This window comes from Phoca vitulina, unplaced genomic scaffold (assembly GCF_004348235.1).
Source record: "Phoca vitulina isolate PV1807 unplaced genomic scaffold, GSC_HSeal_1.0 scaffold22, whole genome shotgun sequence".
NCBI classification, from domain to species: Eukaryota; Metazoa; Chordata; class Mammalia; order Carnivora; family Phocidae; genus Phoca; species Phoca vitulina.
This window is the reverse complement of record NW_022589725.1, coordinates 4,226,951-4,249,984: the sequence shown is the minus strand read 5'-3', so window position 1 is coordinate 4,249,984 and position 23,034 is coordinate 4,226,951. Positions and strand designations below refer to the sequence as shown.

Here is a 23,034-nt window from a genome sequence, read left to right as displayed (position 1 = left end):
GCTAGTATCCAAAATCTATAAAGAACTTATCAAACTCAACACACAAAGAACAAAGAATCCAATCAAGAAATGGGCAGAAGACATGAACATTTTTCCAAAGACATCTAAATGGCCAACAGACACATGAAAAAGAGCTCACCATCGTTCATCCAAATCAAAACCTCCATGAGATACCACCTCACACCAGTCAGAATGGCTAAAATTAACAAGTCAGGAAACGATAGATGTTGGCGGGGATGCGGAGAAAGGGGAACCCTCCTACACTGTTGGTGGGAATGCAAGCTGGTGCAGCCACTCTGGAAAACAGTATAGAGGTTCCTCAAAAAGTTGAAAATAGAGCTACCCTATGACCCAGCAATTGCACTACTGGGTATTTACCCCAAAGATACAAATGTAGGGATCCGAAGGGGTATGTGCACCCCGATGTTTATAGCAGCAATGTCCACAATAGCCAAACTATGGAAAGAGCCAAGATGTCCATCGACAGATGAATGGATAAAGAAGATGTGCTATATATATACAATGGAATATTATGCAGCCATCAAAAGGAATGAGATCTTGCCATTTGCAATGATGTGGATGAAACTGGAGGGTATTATGCTGAGCAAAATCAGTCAATCAGAGAAAGACATGTATCATATGACCTCACTGATACGAGGAATTCTTAATCTCAGGAAATAAACTGAGGGTTGCTGGAGTGGTAGGGGTTGGGAAGGATGGGGTGGCTGGGTGATAGATATTGGGGAGAGTATGTGCTGTGGTGAGCGCTGTGAATTGTGCAAGACTGTTGAATCACAGACCTGTACCTCTGAAACAAATAATACATTGTATGTTAAAAAAAAAAGAAGAAGAAGAAGATAGCAGGAAGGGAAGAATGAAGGGTGGGAAATCGAAGGGGGAGACAAACCATGAGAGACTATGGACTCTGAGAAACAAACTGAGGGTTCTAGAGGGGAGGGGCATGGGGGGATGGGTTAGCCTGGTGATGGGTATTAAGGAGGACACGTACTGCATGGAGCACTGGGTGTGATATGCAAACAATGAATCATGGAACACTACATCAGAAACTAATGATGTAATGTATGGTGATTAACATAATATAATAAAAAAATAAAATGATTTTGATTTAAAAAAAAAAGATATGACCCTACCCATGAAATGCTATATCCTAAGTAGAAATCTTCTACAAAGCCTATCTTCGCAGTTTGGGTGGTTATAACAAAATGCTACAGACTGGGGGGCTTAAACAACAGACATTTATTTCTTACAGTTTTGGAGGCTAAGAAGTCCAAGATCAAGGTGCAAGCCTATTCAGTTCTTGGTGAGAACCCTCTTCTTGCTTTGCAGGCTATCTCCTTCTTATTATGTGCTCCCATGATAGAGAAAGGAAGATCTCTGCTCTCATCCTCCTCTTATAAGGGCACTAAACCCATAATGGGAGCTCCACTTACATGACCTCATCTAAACCTAATCATCTCCCAAAGGCCACTCCCCCACCTCCTAATACCATCACATGCAGGGTTAGGACTTCAACATATGAATTTGGAAAGGGAGGGGCACACAATCATTCAGTTCATAGCAGAGGCTATGTTTTCAAATCCATCCTTCTCTTCACGAGGGGCTTTGTCTGTCACGATCTTGAGATGAATAACCTGATAGAACTCCCTGTGAAAAGAAACCCCAACTAGTACATACTCTGTTTCTCACGTGCCAGGCAGAATGCTGAGCATGTGGACTTTAGTGGCCGAGAAACATGGACTCTCTGGACGCAGGGAATGAGAGCGTAAGGCAGTCAATTAAAGCAGCAGTGACAATGAAGTGGAATGAAAGTCATGATGGGAGTGGCAGAGGCAGTTAGGAGGCCCATGAGGGGACCTAATCTGGTTTAGAGGTCAGGGAAGCTCTTGCAGAGAGAGCTTGTGACCCGTGGGCCTGCGATTCATGTTAAGTTTATGAACAAAGACAGAATGCCTTTGGGGTTCCTGTAGTTCTGAAATGCCGGGGAAGGTACTACACAGGGCCAGACTGGTAAACAATTAAAACTAGGTGCTCAGAACATTCATTAGTTCACTCATTCTGCAAACACTGAGCACCTGCTATCTGTCACACGCTGTTCTGAGCACTGAGGATTCAGCAGTAAACAAAACAGACACGATCCTCTGCCAGCAGCTTACATTTAGCTTTCACTCAAGCACAGAGAGAAAAAGGAGTAAGAATAAAAGAAGGTAATTCAGAAGCTGAGGAGAAGGAGGAAACTGGAGGATAAGCCAGGCCCAGGTGTAAGTTTATGGATAGACCAAATGACGTGCATCCATACAACAGAATACCGTACAGCAAGGAAAAAGGAACAAATAATTGACACACACAACATGGGTGAGTCCCAAAATTATGTTACGCAAAAGAAGAAGAGAAAAATGCATGATGATTCCATTTATATGAAAAGTTCAAGAAGAAGCAAAATTGACCTATGGAAAGTCAAAATTACAGTTACCTACGGGAGCATATACTTAATGGGATAAGGCACGAAAGAACTTTCTGGAGTGTTGAAATGTACTACATATTGATCTGGGTGATTAAATAATAAAAAGCAGAACAGTGTTACCTCTGGTGGGGTGACTGCCTGGAAGGGGACTTGAAAAAATTTTCTGGGATCATAAAAATTTTCTGTATCTTGACTAGGGTTATGTAAGACTCATGAAGCCGTACGCTTCAAAGAAAGGTATTTTGCTATACGTAAATGCTATGTTTAAGGACAATTAAGAAACAAAAAAAATATAGCTTATCTGTGACCCAGCAGGTGGGAAGAATGCCAATAATTTTACCTGGAGCTGAACCCCAGACAAATGGAGGGAATGAGCCATTAATCCCATATGATTTATCTCCAAATAATTATATCAGCATCACCAGATGCTTGAATTCCTATGATTTTTCCTAAGAAGAGGTTGTTCCTCCACACACCAGGACTCATCCATGAGCCTTTCCACATATGAAACCAGCACCCCCCTCCTTCTACTTGACCCTGCACCATAACTGTGCAAAGCCAGGAATAAGTGTCTCACTTTTGATGGCACTCTCCGCCGACAAAGTCTGGAACCAAATCCAGAGGGAGAAAGTCTGGCCTTCAGAGAGCTGAGAGATGCACTGGCCCCTCTCAACTGGGCATCAAAGCACTTCAAGGAGAAGCCTCTGTGAGCCTTCCACATACGAGTCCTAGGCGGCAGCTGCCCTGGACCTGCCTAGGCACTCCTTCAACATGTAGGTGGTGAAGTGACCCCTTAATATAATTCCGCCTCATCCTCAGGCAGCAATCTCCAGACCAATTCTGTCTTTCTTTTTCCTGCTGTGAGCACTTGTAACAGTTTGACTCCCCAGAAAATCCGACAGAGAGCAAAAGTGCTTCAAATAGCTAGAGAGCAAGCTTTGTGCGTATGTATTGTCTGCTCTAGACAGAAATCAAACCTTTTGAGAAAAACTAAATGTTGCCAAGACATGAAGTGAGCCTCGACATGTTTTAGGTGGATGGAACCTAGCCTCTGACACTTTCCACCACCCTCTGCCCCCTATCTGATCACCTTTCTAATTGCATCACTATTTACTGACCCATGAGAGTCTGCGGGAAGCCCCCCGCCACCCTACCCACCAACAGACACACAGACCCTCACGCTATTTAGTCATTCCTACTGCCATAGGTTAGCACATGCCATTTTTCTCAATTAGAACATCTTTCCTTTTACTTTTAACCAAACCAGGCCCATTTTTCTTTCCAGTTCTGCGTCATGGCTACTCAACTGCATGACCACAGGGCCAGGCACACAGTGGATGCTCAAAGCATCGTACTCGTTAGATATTCTACTGACTGGCATGCAAGACTGTTCCATAAAATAATGACTTAAGGATCAAAAAGGAAAAGGGAAAACTAGCTTGGACTCAGGGTCCAAATCTCTCTCTGCCCCACCGTTACCACTAACCAGCTCTGTGACCCTGGACAAACCACTCAACCTCCGAGGCTCTCTACTTCTTCATCTTCAGAATGAAAGACTGTTTTACAATTCTAATTAGAAAAGTATCTAAAGTCTCTACCAAGGACTATAGGGATGCTATGTGCATATGTTCACGGACTCTATCTTGACTGTGAATTGTCAACAGGAGACCCCACCTTCTCCCTCCCTGGCGTGGACCCATGAGGTCCTTGAGCAGAAGATCCAAGTAGACACAGCATTATTCTACCAGGACAGGCCTACCAGAGTTAGTCTTTGTGCCCCAGCCTAATGCAGAGTCAATGTTCAATAAACATTGGATGTCTTATTCAAAAGAAAATTTTTGGTACGTTTTCCCAAAATAAGAGGTTGGGGCTGCAACGAAGAGATGAAAGAGAGCAAGAAGGAGAATGTTAGAGAGCAGGGAGTGGATATTCATGCTAAGAGCTGCAAGTGCTTGGGGAGAAGACATCAAATACGTGGAACAGAACAATAATGAAAGACCTAGCCGAAGAAAATTTCTTTGAAATAAATGAAGATCTGAGTTTGCAAAGGATGAAGAACATGGTGGGCCTCAGGCAAAATTAATGATGAGACTCAAAATTAAGCATGAACTGGTAATATTTTGAAATACAAGACAAGGAAAGTTCCCACAAGCATCTAGAGTTTTAAAAACAGATCTCCATCAAAACAAAAAAGACTAAGCAATCAGTTCTCAGACTTCAGCATTTCAATTTGAAACACTGTGGTGTAATGGGGAAGTTGATGAAAATAGTAATAATAATCCCAAATGACGGCAGCGGCAGCTAATATGTACTGCAAAACTGTATGCACCTGTCACTGTTCTTAGTGACTTAGAATATTAACTTGTATAATCATCACAGCAACACCAGGGGTAGATACTATTATGATTCACTTTTTTCTTAAAAGAAGAAAGAGGGGCATCTGGGTGGCTCAGTCAGTTAAGTGTCTGCCTTCAGATCAGCTCATGGTCTTCAGGGTCCTGGAATCGAGCCCCACATCAGGTTTCCTGCCTAGCGGGGAGTCTGCTTCTCCCTCTGTCCCCACCCCGTGCTTGTGTGCATGCACTCTCTGTCTCTCTCTCTAATAAATAAAATCTTTAAAAAGAAGAAGAAGAAGAAAGAGATGCAGATCAAGTAATTTGCCCAATGTTGAACAATTAGTTATTCAAGAAACCAGGATTGGGGTCCCAGGCAGCCTTCTGGTGGGTGGGGCCTCCCAACCCTAATAATTTAACACACACACAAAGTTTTAAGAGGATGTTTCGTGGCCCAAGAATTTTACAGCCAGCTAAGTTGTGGTACTTTTGCACAGCCAACAGAAAGACACTCTCAGACTCTGAAAAATGCAGGAAATATAATGTCTACTTGCCCTTCCTTAGAGAAAAAATTACTTGAAGACAGACCCCCATCCACCTTAGAATGAATCAAAATTATGACTCTAGGATGGGAGGGAATTGAGATACTAAAAGTATTGGTCTTATGGACACACAAAATTTCTCTGGAATAGTCTCTCGCTCTTCCCCTTCTCCAGGTGCCTCACTTTTTCTTGTCCCTCAAGAGTCCGTTCTCCTCTGGGATGCCCTTCTGGATCTCACCTCAAGGCTGTGTTCTCTGTGCTCTGTGGGTGTCTTAGACCAGAGTCCCGAGAAACAAAGCTTGAGACAAGCATTCTGTGCACGTGACTTGACTGGAGGAGTTTTGAGAAGGAGAAATAGTAGGGGAAGGTCAGGAAGCCAAACATGGTTGTGGTTTGGGCTGCAGACTCAATCAGCCTGATCCCAAGGGAGCTCTGGAACACAAACTGCACCACCTCCTGTCCCCCACTGAGGCAAGGGCCTCAGCCATTTGTATCCCTGCGTCACTAACTGGCTACAGGCTACTCTAGGGGTACAGGCATTACCCCTCAGCCAAGCAGCATCCATGTGGTTGAGGACAGTTACCCCAGGAAGAGGGTACTAGTTTCCTAAGACTTCTACAAGTAGTGTACTACAAACCGGGTGGCTTAAAGCAACAGAACTCTATTGTCTCACAATTCTAGAAGTGAGAAGCCTGAGATCGAGGTGCCAACAGGGACATGCTTCGTCCAAAGCTTCTTCTAGCTTCTGGTGCTTGCCAGCGGTCGTTCATATTCTCTGGATTATAGACGCATCACTCCGATTTCTGCCTCTGTCTTCACGTGGCTTCTCCCGTGTGTGTCTGCGTCTCTATGTCCAAATTTCCCTCCTCTGAGAAGGACTTCAATCACATTGGATAAGCACCCACCCTTCTCCAGTATGACCTCACTTTAACTGAATAAATTACATCTGCAAAGACCCTCCTTCTTTCCAAACATGGTCATGTTCTGAGGCTCTAGGAAGAACCGGAATTTGCAGGGGAACAATCAGTATTCAATCAGTACAGGGGGAAACTAGGAACTTTTAGCAGCCACACTCCTGGCAACTAGGGGATGTGCACACTAGCCAGGGGAAAGAGACGTGGATTGCTCATGCCAACAGCATCCTCTGGAGTGGAGAGGCACCTCAGTGCTCCCTGGGTGCAAATTCATCACAGAACTTGTACATGGAGACGACTTGCTGGTGGATCTTTCTCAAGAGCAAACACCAAGCCATTTCTGCCTGGGTCCCCAGACCCCATCACAGGGCCTGCTCTATGGTGGGCTTGATCCTGGACTCAAAGCACCCCAGCAGTTTTTCCCTCCCCAGGGTGGTATTTGAGGACATGGACCATCCATGTGCATTTGCTCTTTCCTTTTCTGGCATAAGCATTTCTAGTTCTTAGGATTCTAAGCAATTTCTCCCTACTGCTGAGCTACCTTTTGGCCATCTGCAGCAGATTCTGGTGGCACCTAGGCCAAGTTCTTTCTCTTGACTCACCTCAAGGTCACATAGTTTCAGTGGATAATACTGCCATGCCCTGATGACTTCCTACCTCCAGCACCTACACGTCCCTGCCCAGAAGCTTTCTACAGCTGCCAGAGTTTGATGGCCCCACTGCAGGGCAGACTGGGCATGCCAGGGTACTACCACTCCCAGCAACAACTCTTTCTCAATGAGGAACAGGAGCTGGTGGATAAATACCCCAATTTCCTTGACCCTTGGTGGGACAATGGGCCTGTTTAATCTTTTAAAGGATCTCTAGTGGAACTGAATATCCGATGCCCCCCAGAACTACCAGCTCATTCATGCACCCTTTAGTAGAAGCCTACCTTCCTTTCCTGCCTCACTTCCCCTCCCCTTTACCAGTGTTCTCTTCAATTTCCAAATAAACTCCTTGCAAACCATTGTCTCAGGGCCTGTTTTTGGAGAAATCCAAAGTAAGAGATTAGGAAAACCAGAGCAAGTTATTTAACTTCTCTGTGACTCAGTTTCCTCATCTGTAAAATGGGGATGATAACAACACCTCCCTCATGCCATGAGGATCCCATGAGGTAGTAGAGTCAACAGTCTCAGAACAGTCCCAGCACATCGCAAGTGCACTGTGTAAACTATTGTCTCCATCCTCCCAACCAGCAGTTGGTGGGAAACCTAGCTGGTGCCCTCATTTTGTGCCCCCCCCCCCATAGAGAGACACAAAGATTCTATTAAATGCACTCCCTTTCCTGTGTCAGGATAAAGAGGGGCCACAGTAAAGTATACTCCTGCCAACATTTCCACAAGCAAATACATTTAAGAGCTCAGCCTCGGTCTACTTAACACAGTCATGTTGCAACCAATGAAGTCATTTAAAAAAATGCATAATTCAGTAACGACTCAGCACCAGGCGAGATTTCATGATCTGTAACACTCTGTCTGCTCCTGGCTCCTCTTTGTCCCCCAGTGCCTCGATATTTTTGATACTACTCTTTGCTGGGCCACTTCCCAAAATTTAGAACAGAGTAATCATTCTAGAAGAGCCTTTCTTTCCTTGCCTAATCAAGAGTCCTAAGAAAGTATGAATCAGGAGTCTATCTCCCCCAGGGAGGGGGCCTCGGAGAGCCAGGATTCCAAGCCTTCGGAATCAGAAGCCACGCTGCAGAAGCATCTTGTTCTGGAACAGCACAGGTCCATGAACAGGCACCGTCTGCCTCCCCTGCCCCACCCCTGCCCAGCAGGCTGGCTCTGGAGAATTGGGTGAAAGGAACTCAGGCCTTAGCCAGTTTGAATCTCTGAGTTCCAGAGATGCCCCGTCTGTCACACCTGCAGGATGTAGCAAGGGGCAAGGGACAAGGGCAAATACTCTCTCGGCACCACGTGCTGGCTCTACTCCAGGATTTACACATGTGGACTCATTTACTCATCCTAGCACACCTAAGCACTATCATAGTATCCATTTTACAGATGAGGGATAACACATACCAAAGGGATGTGCTAGTATATTTACCTACGGTCCTTTGGCTCCAAGCCCATCCTGTTAGAATTGGCTCTGTGATTCTGGGGCAGGAATTCTACAAACTGCGCTTGGGATTCCCTTACCAGCCTTGGCTCAGTCCTCCCTGTGGAGGCTCTCTGTGGAGACCAGAAAGGTGGAAGAGGGCAGAAGATGCTCTGGAATCTCCCATCTGCCCCTGCGGCCTCCCTCTTCAGAGGGCCCTGCATCACCCAGCAGGGTGCCTCCTCCACACACCCATCCCCTCGTGTGACCACAGCCCCGGGTGTGATCGATGCTTCCTGCAATTCCTGGCTACTTCAGTGTCCCACATTTGCTTTAGTGACCTCCCAACACTTGCATAACCCCCTTCAAGAAAACTCTCTGTCTGGGGTGCCTGGGTATCTCAGTCGGTTAAGTGTCTGCCTTCGGCTCAGGTCATGATCCCAGGGTTCTGGGATCGAGTCCCGCATCGGGCTCCCTGCTCAGAGGGAAGCCTGCTTCTCCCTCTGCCTGCCGCTCCCCCTGCTTGTGCTCTTGCTCTCTCTCTCTCTCTGACGAATAAATACATAAAGTCTTAAAAAAAAAATAAAACACCTCTCTGTCTGAAGTACCTATTACGGTTTGGGGTTTCCTTCCTGGATCCTGACTGACAGAAGATCTTATAATTATCTTCACTTTGCATGTGAGGAAACGAAGGCACAGAGGTTGAGAATCCTGTCCAAGGCCATGCAGCTCAGGCCCAGCAGCGCTGGGATATCTGGGATGGCTTGCTCTGGTCTGCGGGTCTAACCGATGCACGGAACTGCCCCCAATGTTCTCAACACCGGGGGCAACCGGAGAGTGAGACAGGCAGATGAGAGCCAGGGAGAGAGGTTTTTTGTTCAATGAACAAGTACGAGGGCTGGTTCTGTGTTCTGAAGACAAGGAGTCAAAGCAAATCTGTCTCTACCCCGGAGGAACCTAAGAGGTTAGGGAGTGAAACAGAGGCAGGAATCGATAAGCTGCAAAATACCATGAGAAAGGCCAAGCAGTGGCAGGCCAGGGTCTGGGGGACACACAGAGGAGTGTGGTACACACAACAGTGGCCCTTGAGAGATGTCCACGACCTCATTCCCAAACACGACTCTGAAGATGTGATGAAGTCGTGAGTGGGGAGAGTATCCTGGACTGTTGCGGTGGACCCCATGTAATCAGAAGGATCCGTCTAAGTGAATGAGGGAAGCAGAAGAATCAGAGACAGAGAGGGGCTGAAAGACGCTGTGCAGGTAGTTTTGAACACGGAGGAAGGAGCCACTAGCAAGGACTACAAGGACTACTATACAAACTGCAGGAGGCAAGGGAACAGACTCTCCCCTGGAGCCCGAAGACACGCAGCCCCGCTGCCCCACGGTAGACTTCGGACCTCCATGTTTGTAAGATAATGAATTTTTACGTTTTAAGCCACCGAGTCTGTGGTAATTAGTTAGAGCAACCCTAGGGAAGTACTTGGAGGAGGCAATCAGATGGAGGAAAGGAGGGAAGGCATCATGGAGAAATCCAATCAAGTCATGAAAGAAGAAGCGAGTCTAACTGGCAGCCGGGTAAGAGGCACCCGCACAGAGACGAGAAGAGACTGGGTCACTCCGGAATGGCGCAGCCTGCTGCAGTTTGGACGGGGGAGGAGGAAAGGGCCCAAAGGGGACTGGAGAAGTCAACAGGGACCAGAGAAGGAAGGGTCTTTCTGAGGAGCCGGGGCTCCGGCCTGAGGCTTTGTAAGGAGTGGCATGATGCAGGTGCCTATTCTTTCTGGACGACCCCTGAGTGCCAGGTGAAGAACGGGTCTGAAGGAAAGACGTCAGAGGCAGGGGCATCATGTCCACCACTGAGAAGGAGATGACGGATGTCTGGACCAGGGTAATGGCCATGGGGCTGGAGAGACAGACGACTCGACACAGGTTTAGGACACTGGCCAGGGCTTGGTCTCTGATTGGATAGAAGGGGCAGCAAAGGGACCAGTACTTAGACCAGGACAAGCACAAGAGTAGGATCCAACAGGCCAGGTGACTCCTGGGCACATGCACACCTGTGGATCACAGTCTTTCCCTGACCTCCACAATGCCTGCCTGGTCCACATACATGGTGTCCGCTTCAGGTGCCCTCCCAGCATCCCAGGGCACTGTACTGGCTTCTGCACTCAAGGCCCAGTCCTCTGGACTCCGTCCCTTTGCATTTTCATATTCACTGTCCCTTACAATGGGCAGTCAGACAGACAGTTTGGCTTATAACCTCTCTCACTTATTTTTACGACTTTGGGCAATTTAATTAATTCCCCTGAACCTCAGTTTCTTCACGTGCAAAACCAGGGTAACGGATCCTACCTCACTGGGTCCTGGTGAAGACCAAATGCAAATATCTGTAACATGACGGGCCCCAAATGAATGTGAGTTATTCCCTTCTCCAATCCCTCATGGCCTCCTGCACTTGTCCCTCTCCCCAGCCCACAGCCCTTTCCATTAAAGGTCATTCCACCATTTCTCCAGCCTCCTGCGATCTCCTCTCTGGGCATCTGGGGCTCATGTAGCACATGCGATGAAAATCAATTTCAGCTTTCTGCATGAGGGAGCCGCTAATCTCCCACCGGGATGGGCAACACACACTCAACGAGCACCAGGGGGAAAACATGGCAGCAGTCTTCACAGAACACGTCTGAGAAGAGCTGGAGGAGAGGGAAAGTGGGGTGAGGGGGATGTCGGGGAGGGAGGGAGCAGAGGAAGAGGCAATTCAGGGCAAGCTGAGTCCAGGCAGCTCCGTCAGTTGCTATGCTACCAGCCACAGTGAGAGAGCAAAGGAAGGGGGCTGGGGCTTTAGAGATATTGTGATTTTGCACATTTCTCTCCTCAGCATAACCCCGTGTGCAGGGTGGGAGCAGGGAGATGAGGGATTCGGCTCTAAGCGGCTCAAACGGCCGAAGTGACTATGAGGATCGACTGCTCTCAAGTGTCAGGAAAAGGTGTCCAGATGGATTAAGAGGCTTACCCACAACATCCTGCTCAGTTTGGGGGAGAGTTTAAGAGGCGAATGCCCCCTTTATATAAAGGATCCATGGCCTCTTTCAGCACCCCCACCCCTACCCCCAGCCCCACTAGGGCTGCCCCTGTGTTCTGCCACATCCAGCACGATGACCAAGCTAGCATTAGCAGGCCTACATAGCAGCCCTCTGGGAAACAGACCATGGCAAGGTCTCATAGACCATGGGCCACTGAGGCCTCATTGAGCAGAGGCCATAATTCTGACTCAAGCAAGTGGACACTGGGCTCTGAGAATAGGACGAGTGGCTTCATGCTGGCACCCACCATAGGCCACTGCACCTCGGTACTTCTGTGGCAGGGAAAGAATATGAAAGAAGAGGGCATCCCATGTCAAGCACTATTCTAGATGTTACTAACACTTTCATCATGTGCTTCTTAAGCACAGACAGAGGTTAACCCAAAGAAAATCAGAGCAACCTCTGAGGCGATCTAAAGGTGACATAGCTTTTAGACAGAACGCCTTCCTGGGACAAAATTCTAAAAGAAGCTTGAATTTTTACATGCATAAAAGATTTCAAGGGAATACCACCTTTACACAAATTCTTTCACAGAATACAGAAGAAATACTTCCAAAATCATTTGACAAGCCGAGGATAACTGTCACGCCAAGACCTTACACGGAAATCACAAGAAAAGAAACTTCCAGGCCAATCTCTCTCATAAACAGAGAGATAAAAAGCCTACACATTATATTAGCAAACCAAATCCAGGGATACATAAAATGAGTAACAGATCGCGACCACACTGGGTTTATTCCAGGAATACAAGATCAGTTTAATATTAGAAAATTAATCAGTATAACTCATCATATTAACAGACTGAAAGATAAAAATCACGCAACAATCCCAAGAGATGCCAAGGAAGCATTTGACAAAAGTCGGTATCTATCCACGTTAAAACTTTTAACAAACTAAGAATAGAAGGGCAAGTTCTTTAATCTGATAACAAGCATCCAAAACATCGTCTCACATCACAATCAATGGTAAAATACTGAATGTTTTCCCCCTAATCTCCCCAGTTTTCCTGGATGCTCGAGCCATGGCCATGGAGCACAAAAAAGACATAAAAGACACTAGGATTGGAAAGGAAGTAATAATGCTCTTGTTATTCATAGACTAGATGGGAAAAAATCCCAAAGAATCTCAAATTATGATGAAAATCAAAAGCAAGTTTAACATACTTTCATATATTAAAGCTAATGTACTTTGCCGTGCTGGTAGATTTCAATCAACAAAAAGAAAAGAGCTTTAAATCATCCATTTGCATAATATGCATAAGCCTTTCTAACCCTGCTTCTACTTCTACCCTCTTCAGATCTATTCTCCACCCTGCAATCCGTCTTAACCTGATCTTCCTAAAGTAACAACTACATTCCAATACATGGCCTCAAACACCATGAGGGATAGGGCCCCCACCGGCCTCTTCAGCCTCATCTCCTTCCACAGGCCCTCTTGCTGAGCAGGCTCCAGACACACAGGTCTGTTTTCAAATATTCCTAATGTGCTGTGATCCTTTCTACCTCAGGGCCTTTGCCCACACTGTTTCCCCTTCTCCTTGCTCCACCTAGTTCACTCTCCACAGCTCAGCTCAAACCTTACTTCCTGACCTCCCTGAAAGCGCTCAGACATGCTTCTTCAGTTGCGTTTTGCATGACCATTCACTCTGGTCTTCTCCACTGGAATGTAAACATCACGAGGGCAGAGACCACTTCGATATTTTTCACTATCTTATTCACAGCACCTGCCTTGATCCTTGGCACACAATAAATCCCTCATAAGTATCTGTTGAATGAATGAGTCAACACAAAAGTCAGAAGAATCCTCTTCTTTCAGGCAATCTGATTTTTTTTTTTCCATTAAAGCTTGGAGTGAAGAATATTTTGAGAGTAGAGAGGAGTTGCAAGAATTGTTTGCCTAATATTATCAGAAAACCCAGCAGTATAAGAAGTCTTGAACAGAGCACACTAACTCAGAAGAGGGGCTGCTCATCCTTGCCCTGAAAGGCCCCACTGTTTTGAGCTGAGAACTCAGCTTGCCACTTTAAACATCAGTGTTAATTTTTAAATTAAACTATTTTGAGATAATTATAGATTTACACCAATTCTAAGAAATAATAGATGTTATGTATCTTTTACTCAACTTCCCCAATGGTAACTTTGTGCACAAGGGGCGCACCTGGGTGGCTCAGTCGCTTAAGCATCTGACTCGGTTTAGGCTCAGGTTGTGATCTCAGGGTGATGAGATCGAGTCCCGAGTCAGGCTCCACACTCAGTGCAGAGTCTGCTTAAGATTCTTTCTCCCTCCCCCTCAGCCCCTCCACATCGTTCACTTGCACACACTCTCTCTCCCCCCCTCCCTAAAATAAATAAATCTTAAAAAAAAAAAAAAAAACTGTCATGCAAGGGTGAGGACCATGTTGCTTCCAAATATCCTACTCCCAGGTACACCAGGGGTTGGAAAAACCATGCTAGGCAAAGAACTTGCATCAAGATCAGGACTGAAATACATTAATGTGGGTGATTTAGCTTGAGAAGTCTGACCATGGAGTCCAGCAAGATGGCTTCTCCCAAGAGCATGCCAAAAGATGCACAGATGATAGTACAGATCCTGAAAGATAGGAGGATTACAGAGTATGAGTCAAGAGTTATAAATCAGATGTTGTCATTTGCCTTCTGATATGTGACCACAAGTCTAGATGATGCAAAAATTTATTCAAGTCATGCTAAGAAAGTTGATGCAGATGATATGTGATTGGCAATCCAGTGTTGTGCTCATCAGTCTTTTACCTCTCTTCCCCCGAGATTTTTTATTAGATATTGCAAGGCAAAGAGATCAAACTCCTTTGCCATTAACTGAACCATATTCAGGCCCTAGGTTAACACCTGATATATATTGCTTGACTGCTCCAAATCTGTACAAAAAACGGCATCTACTTCTGTGGGGAGAATAACAGCTCTGTGGTTAAGTGTTGGCTCAGTTACTAACAGACCAAGAACTCCCACACTTGGCACACCAACCCCACAAACCTTATCTGCGTCAACTGAAGTAGACTCCAATGTCCCTCACAGGGCAAAGGTTTATAGTACAGATGCCCATGTCACAGTCCCCAACCATAAAAGCATCAATTCCTGCAAGATCGCAGTTCAGAATGTTTTGATTAATCCATCATTAATTGGGGCCAAAAACATGCTTATTACCACTAACACGGTGGTCATCATCAAATACTGCCAATGAATCATGAAATGCATTGAGAAGAAGAAGAAAGGAAGAAGAAAGAAGAAGATGATGACAATTTGTAATCTAGCCCTGATGCTTGTAATATGTACACTTGGTCTTGAATTCACTGTACTGAAATTACATATGCATGCTGGATGCTTCCAAGCTGTGTTGTAGAAAACTTAAATGATATTTAATGAGTAAATATAGTTATCCTTTGCAATTGAGATGTTGGATTTTAATAGGATTAGCAATGGTTTTTCATCAGCCTTTAAGTATAAAAAATAAAGTTGTCATTCATCAAAAAAAAAAAAAAATCTATCACGCAATATCACAACCAGAATGTTGACACTGATAAAGTCAAGATATGGCACATTTCCACCACCAAAGAGAGCCCTCATGGTGCTCTTTTATAACTGTACTCACCTCCATCCTCGCTCCCCCCCCACCCTATTCTCAACCCCTGGGAACCACGAAGCCATTCTCCATTTCTAAAATTCTGACATTTAAAAAATGACAATGATCTGTGGGGAATGGCTTCTTTCACTCAGCATAATTCCCTGAAGATAACCAGGTTGCTGCACATAGCCACAATTCATTCTTTTTTTTTTTTTTTTTTTTTTTGCTGAGTAGGATTCCATGGTACAACAAACATACCACAATTTAACCATTCACCTGGTAAAAAATATCTGGGCTGTTTCAGTTTTTAGCTACTACAAAATAAAGCTTCTACGAACAATCATGATTATGCAGATTTTGTGTGCCTGTAAGTTTTCCTTCCTCTGAATAAATGGCCAGGAGTGTAACTGCTAGGTCCTGTGGAATCTGGAGCTGCCAAACTGCTTTCCAGAGGGCTATACTATCTTATACTCCCACCGTCAATGACTGAGTGATCCGAGTTCCCTACATCCTCACTAAGAATTGGTGCTACCATTTTGTTTTACCCATTCTGGTATGTAGTGATACATCATTGTGGTTTTAAATCTGCACTTCCCTAACGACTACTGATATTAAACATCTTTTCTTGTGTTTATCTGCCATCTGTATATCCTCTTCAGTGAAATGTCTGCTCAGAAGTTTTACCTGTTTTCTAATTGAATTGTTGGTTTTTGTTCAGTTGGTTGGCTTTGTTGTTGTTGTTCTGCTGTTGAGTGTTGAGTTTTAAGAACTCTTTATATAGTCTACATACTAGTCCTTTGTCACATATGTGCTTTGCGAATATTTGCTCCCACTCTGTAGCCTGTCTTTTCATTCTCTTCATAGGAGCTTTCACGGGGCAAAAGTTTTAATTTTGACAAGGTTCAATTTATCCATTTTCCCAGTTATAAGTCATGCCTTCAGTGTCAAGCCTGTGTGCATTTTTTACTTTTTACTATACTCAAATTCATCAGTACTCACAAATCAGTTCAGGTTCCTTACAAAATTGTGTTCAATCAAACATTCAGTTGGCAAACATATAACTATATTTGGTTCTATTTCCTGCCATAGAGCATTTTTCAGTAACACAGAAATGCTGAAAAAATATATCTGTTTTGTTTTGCAAGTTTTAGTGGCACTCTTCATTTATTTTTCAGAGGCATAATACTTTTAAAATTATGTTTTTCAATCAGGATGATGGATAGTTCCTTAAAAATGGGAAATAGGAAGCATATGCTCAAAACCATTAAAAGGATGTAAGACAGTAAAATGCAGAACCTATAACCTGAGAGGCATGTCTCCAACACGGCACTGTCCTTCAGAATCCCTTCATTGGACTTGACAGGGAAGAAGATGGCAGTGTTACCCAAAATTCAATCAGTGCTTCATTATTAAGCAGCTGTCAATCTGGGAAGTGTAAGATATACCTAGATACTTAATATGCAACTTTTGTTATTGTAGAGCTGTAAAGAGCTAAAACTGAGTATCTCTTGTGCCAGAAAATCCTGAACCATATCTGCAAATGACCATCACCTTCTGGTGATGCTTGAAGACCCCAACTGTGGTGGGCAGTCTCTAAAATGGCCCCCAATACTTCACTCTTCTGGTATCTATGTTCCTGTGTAACCCTAACCCCTTAAAAGTGGGCTAGAACTCCACTTCTAACAAAAGGAAGATAGCAAAAGCAACATGATGTTGTTACTTCTGAGATAGGTTACAAAGACTACCACCTTCCTTGCCCTGTCCCTGTCTCTCCCTGTGCCTCTCCCTACTCCCCCTCCCTCTCTCTCCTTCCATTCCCCCCTCACCTCCTTCTTCCCCACTCCCTCCTTCCCCTCTCCCTCCCGCTCCCTCCTGCCTCTTCTCTCTTCTCTTCCTTTCTCCCTCCCTCCCCCTCCTCTGTCTACCCTGTTGTGAGTTGTCTTAGGAGAGCCACACATTCCCAAAGAAATGATATCTTCAGCCAATAGCTAATGAGGCTCGGAGGCCAATAGCCATGGGAGTCCTCTTTTAAGAGGATCTTCTGAAGGCTGCAACACCCATGTGAGTGTGTGAACTTGGGAGCAGATCTTCCCGCGGACTAGACTCTAGATGACTGCAGGTTGTGAAAGTGCCCAAGCCAGAATCACCCCATGACTCTGCACCACGATCTCTAACCCATGCCTTCGAAACAAGAAATCCTTGCTGGTTTAAGCCACCAGATTTTGGGATAATATGTGACTAATACAGCACACATATTCCATAAATAATTTAAAATGTGGAGGAATTTTACCAGACGTTTTTGTGACTAAAAAGGGAAAAGTCTTGGCTACAAGTTAATATAAAGTGGCACAAACAAATGCGCACACACAATGCTTAAAGCTTCCTTCAAGATCAGTTTCAGATGAGGGTTGCTGGAGTGGGGGGTGGGGTGGGAGGGATGGGGTGACTGGGTGATGGACACTGGGGAGGGTATGTGTTCTGGTAAGCGCTGTGAATTGTGCAAGACTGTTGAATCTCAGATCTGTACCTCTGAAACAAATAATGCAATATATGTTAAGAAAGAAAAAAAGAAGAAGAGGAATGTAGCAGGAGGGGAAGAATGAAGGGGGAGAAATCGGAGGGGGAGAAGAACCATGAGAGACGATGGACTCTGAAAAACAAACTGAGGGTTCTAGAGGGGAGGGGGTTGGGAGGATGGCTTAGCCTGGTGATGGGTATTGAGCAGGGCACGTTCTGCATGGAGCACTGGGTGTTATGCACAAACAATGAATCATGGAACACTATATCTAAAACTAATGATGCAATGTATGGGGATTAACATAACAATAAAAAAATTTATTAAAAAAAAAAAAAGATCAGTTTCAGAATCACCTCTGAAATTACAGCACACGAACCAGGTAGAAGACTGGGGAGGACTTGGCTGAATCTATTTGAGATAAAAAAATAAAAGGAGGCAGCCTACTTTTACTGAAGAATGCCCTCAAAGGAGACATTTTAATGCACTTAAAGATGTGTTTGAACACTTGGTAAGCCCAGTGCTTTTTATTTTGCAGCGGTAAGCAAACAAGGGAATTAACATCTGGCCATTTTGTATATTTATTACAGATATTATATGACAGTGATACATATGAAGGCATTAATTTGCAATTACTTCCAAAAGGATACCTGGTGAAGAGACTGTCGAGAAGCTATGGATGGATGTTTGCATAGGTGAGACTCAGTGTAACACAGGTACAACCACCGGACAGAGGGGTCTCCACCACGGAAACGTGAATTCAAATGTTCTAGTACATACGCATCATTTACTAAGAAACGCTAGCCTTAAAATCCGCCTCTTTATTTCTTAATGTGGTGGTATAAAATGAAGGAAAAGGTTTAAAACTCACCTTTGTAGTCATATACACAATAAAAAGAGAAGTGAATTTGAAAGCTTGCTCTGCTACAAAGATATACCTCGGCCTATTCAGTAGGGCACATTGATGGTCTCAGCGGAATTGCTATCATTTTTCATTGAAGAAAAACATATAAGTAATAACAGCTTAAAAAAAAAAGCCTTGCCTAAAACCTCTTCTAGATCTTAATCAGGAAAGCAATCTGATTAAAGTCACATACACCAAAGGACAAACAGGTTTAATGTAGCAATCCTCCCAAGGTATTAACATTTTTTTAAAAAAGAATTGATCTCGAAGGGCATCATTCCTATGGAGCTCTTCACAGCTTGGAGGCCTTTAATGTCCTCTTAAAATGGGACCATGAATTTCCTCTCCTACCTTTGATTCCCCTCAGGGAAAGGAAATGTACTACATGTTCCTGACTGGAAACCTCACTGAGGTTTCCCAATAGTTAAGATGTACTCAAGGCTGACCCCAAACCATAGATGTTCTGCCCAGAAGGTTGATGTGGGAGCATTTTGGTGTCTCACGGTCAATTCAAAAGCTCAAGTTACCACTTCCTTGGCAGACAAGCAGCATGAAATGAACCCGTCTGAGAAATGGAAAGTCTCTTCAGGGCTGGAAGCTACAGGGAGCCCTCTGGGAGGGCTGGGCTGAACCCACACCTAAATGTCAAACAGCCTGGATCCTGTCATGCCCATTTCCTACACAGCGCCAAGTACCATTTGACTAAAGGTCCTTTGGATTAGGCTACGCTATTCTTTAAAAAAAGATCTTTAGTGGTTGCACCCATGGCTTGCACACAGCCGTGTATTAGAACCATGCGGAGAAGTTCTAAAGCATCTGATGTCCAGCTCCCAACCTTTACCCATCAGATCAGAATTTTTGGGGTGAGACTTAGGTATTGGCATTTTTTTTAATACTTCAGGTTTTTCCAATGTGTAGCCAAGTTTGAGAACCACTGGGCTACATCCTTCATTTTATTCACCAAAATACCTTCCTGAATAATCATAAAATGCAGAGCATCTGGGTGATTCCTCAACCACCCTGCCCTTTAGTTAGTAATCTTGCATGTGTTTCTAGTCTCCAATCTTGGGGACAAGGCATTGGAGGTGACAGTGAATGAACACATGAATGAATGAATGAATGAATGAGTGAATGGCCTTCCTCACCTGTCTCCTCCTGGCTTGGAGGAGTTCTAACTTACAAAGAGCCCTGCAGAGAGTAAGCCAACAACTTACAATCGTGCAGTGGTAATGCACAAAATCTAAGCAGTGAAAGGGGGTGACAGCGGAGAAATCCAATCTCATGAGGTTTTCTTTGCCAATTACCTAAAGATCAGTAAAAAGTATAGTCCCAAGGGGCCAAGACATCACCTCTTACTTGCGTACTGAGACACTCCATGTATTTACATAGAATCTCTATGATTATCCATGGTCGTCATGCACTGGCTCAGAGAGTTCCATCCTTCACGGCCCTGCTAATATTTCACCTGCTTTGGAAAGCCTCCCTGACATGTTCCAAAGTGTGGTACACATCAGTGGTACACATGCAATTAAATCAGGTGCACACCAGTGGGCGCTGATCCATAAATCAGTCTAACAGTTGAAGATGTACGTTAGCTTGCGTTAGAAACCTATCAGACTTCCTTTCACTATAGTAATATAATGATTATAATGATAAGAATTCTCATTTGAAAGATGAAGGAAAGTGCATTTTTTTAAAGCAGAAGTGTTAAATAAGAGAATAGATAAGGGAAAGAAATTGTGAAAGGGGGCACAGAACAGACTGATGTGTGGAAAACGCTGCCGGGGCCCGAATCAGCCCACCATCACCTGCATTACTGGCTGTTTATGTCCGTGCCTTTCTCCCCTTCAACAGGGTCTCTGCAAGGCGGGGATGCAGCCAGTCATGCTCCCGCAGCCTTCGCTGTGTCAAACACGGTGCCTCAAACAGGAATTGTGAATAGAAATCATTTTTCTTTTATTTTGTTACCAGCCCCATTTAGGTTAAAGGCAACTAACTAAGGACTGAGCTCATGAAACAATTCAGGTCACTGCTAAAAATGTAAAATTGATATTACCCTCAGGAGCAGCCCTAAATAGATGAGGTGTCGTGTCGCCTTCTCCCCCTCCCCAGCTCCCCACCTGGGCTCGCCCTGATCCCTCTCCCTGACAGCAGCAGCAACAGCTAGACCCTCACTCCTTTCCACCAGCTTGGCCATTGGGTGACGGGATCTGGGAAGGCAAAACCAGAGTCACAAGAGATTCAAGAGATTTCTTGACATCGCGTTCAACCCTCTAAACCAGTGTTTGGGGTTTTTCAGAGAATTAACTCCGACAACACACAACAAACATTTCAATGTGACCACTAGCTTGAGAAGGCTTCGGAAATCACCTTGCCCTTCTGGCTCAGACTTCACGTGGTCCCCTCCCATCTGGCCTCAGCCTCCACTGAGAAGCCTGGAGGGCCCCCTCACAGAGGCTTTGCAATATAAAAGGATCTGACACAGCTGAGGAAATAGGCAGACGTGGAGCGTCTCATCTACAGAGAGTTTATTTTCTCAGTAAAAAAAAAAAAAAAAATTGTGTTCTCACTTAAGAATGCTAATGGCCCATGCACAGAAATAAAATCCCTGACCTACTTTGAAGCTGAACTTATTAAACAAGCCGACCTTATTACTCAGAAGAGACTGTAAAACACTAGAATAAAGCCCAAATGGAATTCCTAGCATCCTTCATTGACAAGAGCCACCAAGAAAAGCACAAAAGAGAACCAGAGGCCTGGGCTGGACATCAGGAGCCAGGGTTCACGTCCAGCTCTCTCATCGAGTCTTGCTGTGTGACCTGGGAGATATCACAGTCCCTCTCTGGGCCTCAGGACTCTCACCCAGGGACTGTAAGAGGGGCTCCCTGAGGTCATTTCCAGCTGTGACAATTGGCAATTCTATTTTTTTTAAATGTAATGTTAAAATGAAAAAACAAAAAAGAATCAATTATCAAGGGCATATTATGCCAGACACTAAGAGGCAGGTGAGGGACCAAGACATACACTGTGCCTTCGAGGAGCCCACAGCCTAGCGGCATGAGTCTGGGCGGTCCATACCGATTAATGGATTTATTTCCTAGCAGCAATTTGAAAGCCGCCACAAGGCTACGGCCGACGTCACACAACTTGTGTCTGCAACGAGAAGTCCCTCCGGCAATCCACCTGACAACTTCGATTTAGCTGAATGAATCTTTCAGCGCATTTTAAACCGCTGCACAGCCACGAGTGGCCATCTACAAGTTATAATCAGATTTATCACACTGGGAATGAAGCGAGTGGCGATACATTTCCATGGGGTTTTAGGGCAATAATGTGAGTCATCCCTGCTCATGCCGGAGAAAATCCTGGAGCTGCAAGGTAAATTATCCAAACCGGAATCAGAATGAGGCAGCACAGGTTGCTCTAATAGGAGGTGTTCGTAACCCACACACTGTTGGATTAGTCAGTCATGATGGGTGCTACCGTGGGATGCTGAATGATGTTCCTCAGAAAATGTCAGGGTGTGTGTAATAGCAGGACCCCTTTCAGTCCAGAGTTCAGGCTCAGAGAATACCCTTCGTTGAGTCTCTTGAACTTGCTCACCCTCACAGGGCTCAGTGAACAAAGACAATGGGGAGAACAGAATTCCCAGAAGGAACAAGAAGATCTGGGGTTTGGGAAGAAAATGGCAAGAGCCACAGTCACTCCCGGGGCCAGCCATGGTGAATCCAGGGCTCTGAAGCCGTATCCACAAAGGTTGAGGCAGAGTGAATGAAGAGTCCTGCAAAGACCAGAGAATGTGCGGTCCACCAAGAAGGAGGTGAGGACCCAGGCCAGAGACCCTGGAGTTTCTTCTCCCTACTTTACAGATGCGGACATGGAGATTCAGAGAGAGATGCCCAAGGTCACTGAGCTATGAAGTGGAACGGGAGTGTGTGTGCAGCCCCACATCACTGGGGTTCCCCACACCCTAACCTTCCGCCAGTCCCGGAACTTCCTGTGTAGCCACCTCCTGCTTGCCACCGGGGCTGAGACTCCAATCTCCCACATTGGTCTGCTGCATTCTTTCCCCTCCAGCACCAGCCTATGGCACCCCCATCAGGACGCTCCCACCCTCCTCTGGAGGGCTGCTGAGCTTTCAACATAGTTGCCTTGCCTTCCACTATTTGTAACTCTGTAATCACGACCTTGTCCCGGCAGTTACTCCTTGAGCTGTCTTGAGAGTATTCGTGTTGCTGGATGCACAAGGTGCTGTTCATCTTCTCAGTGTATCATTCCCATTACCATCCCCAGGGATCAATGCAAACAGTGAAGAAGCAGCAGAGTCCAAGGTTGCAAGGAAGGCAAAGGCACACCTTACTGGAAAAGCTTTAAGAGGCTGGTGTAAAAACTCCTTTGTTTCCAGAGCCCTGAGTGTGTTCTCTGTTCCTGACCTGATGAGAGCTCCCATAACACAGGGACCCCTCCACAGATCCAGTCTGTGGTGTCTCCGTGAACGAAGGGTTTCCAGCCTCCTTGGGAGGACTGTCCTGTGTCCTGTAACAAACACACAGCCCTTGAACAGGAGGAAAAAGACGCACAGCCCT

General features: G+C 45.2%; 1 protein-coding gene and 1 pseudogene across 1 annotated transcript in view; one reads left to right on the top strand and one right to left on the bottom strand.

The window, feature by feature from the left end:
• Positions 1–23,034, bottom strand: part of PTPRT (protein tyrosine phosphatase receptor type T) — a 1,068,951-nt gene that overhangs the window by 589,359 nt on the left and 456,558 nt on the right. The gene's annotated exons all lie outside the window — the stretch shown is intronic.
• LOC116641989 lies at positions 13,858–14,790 on the top strand (annotated as a pseudogene).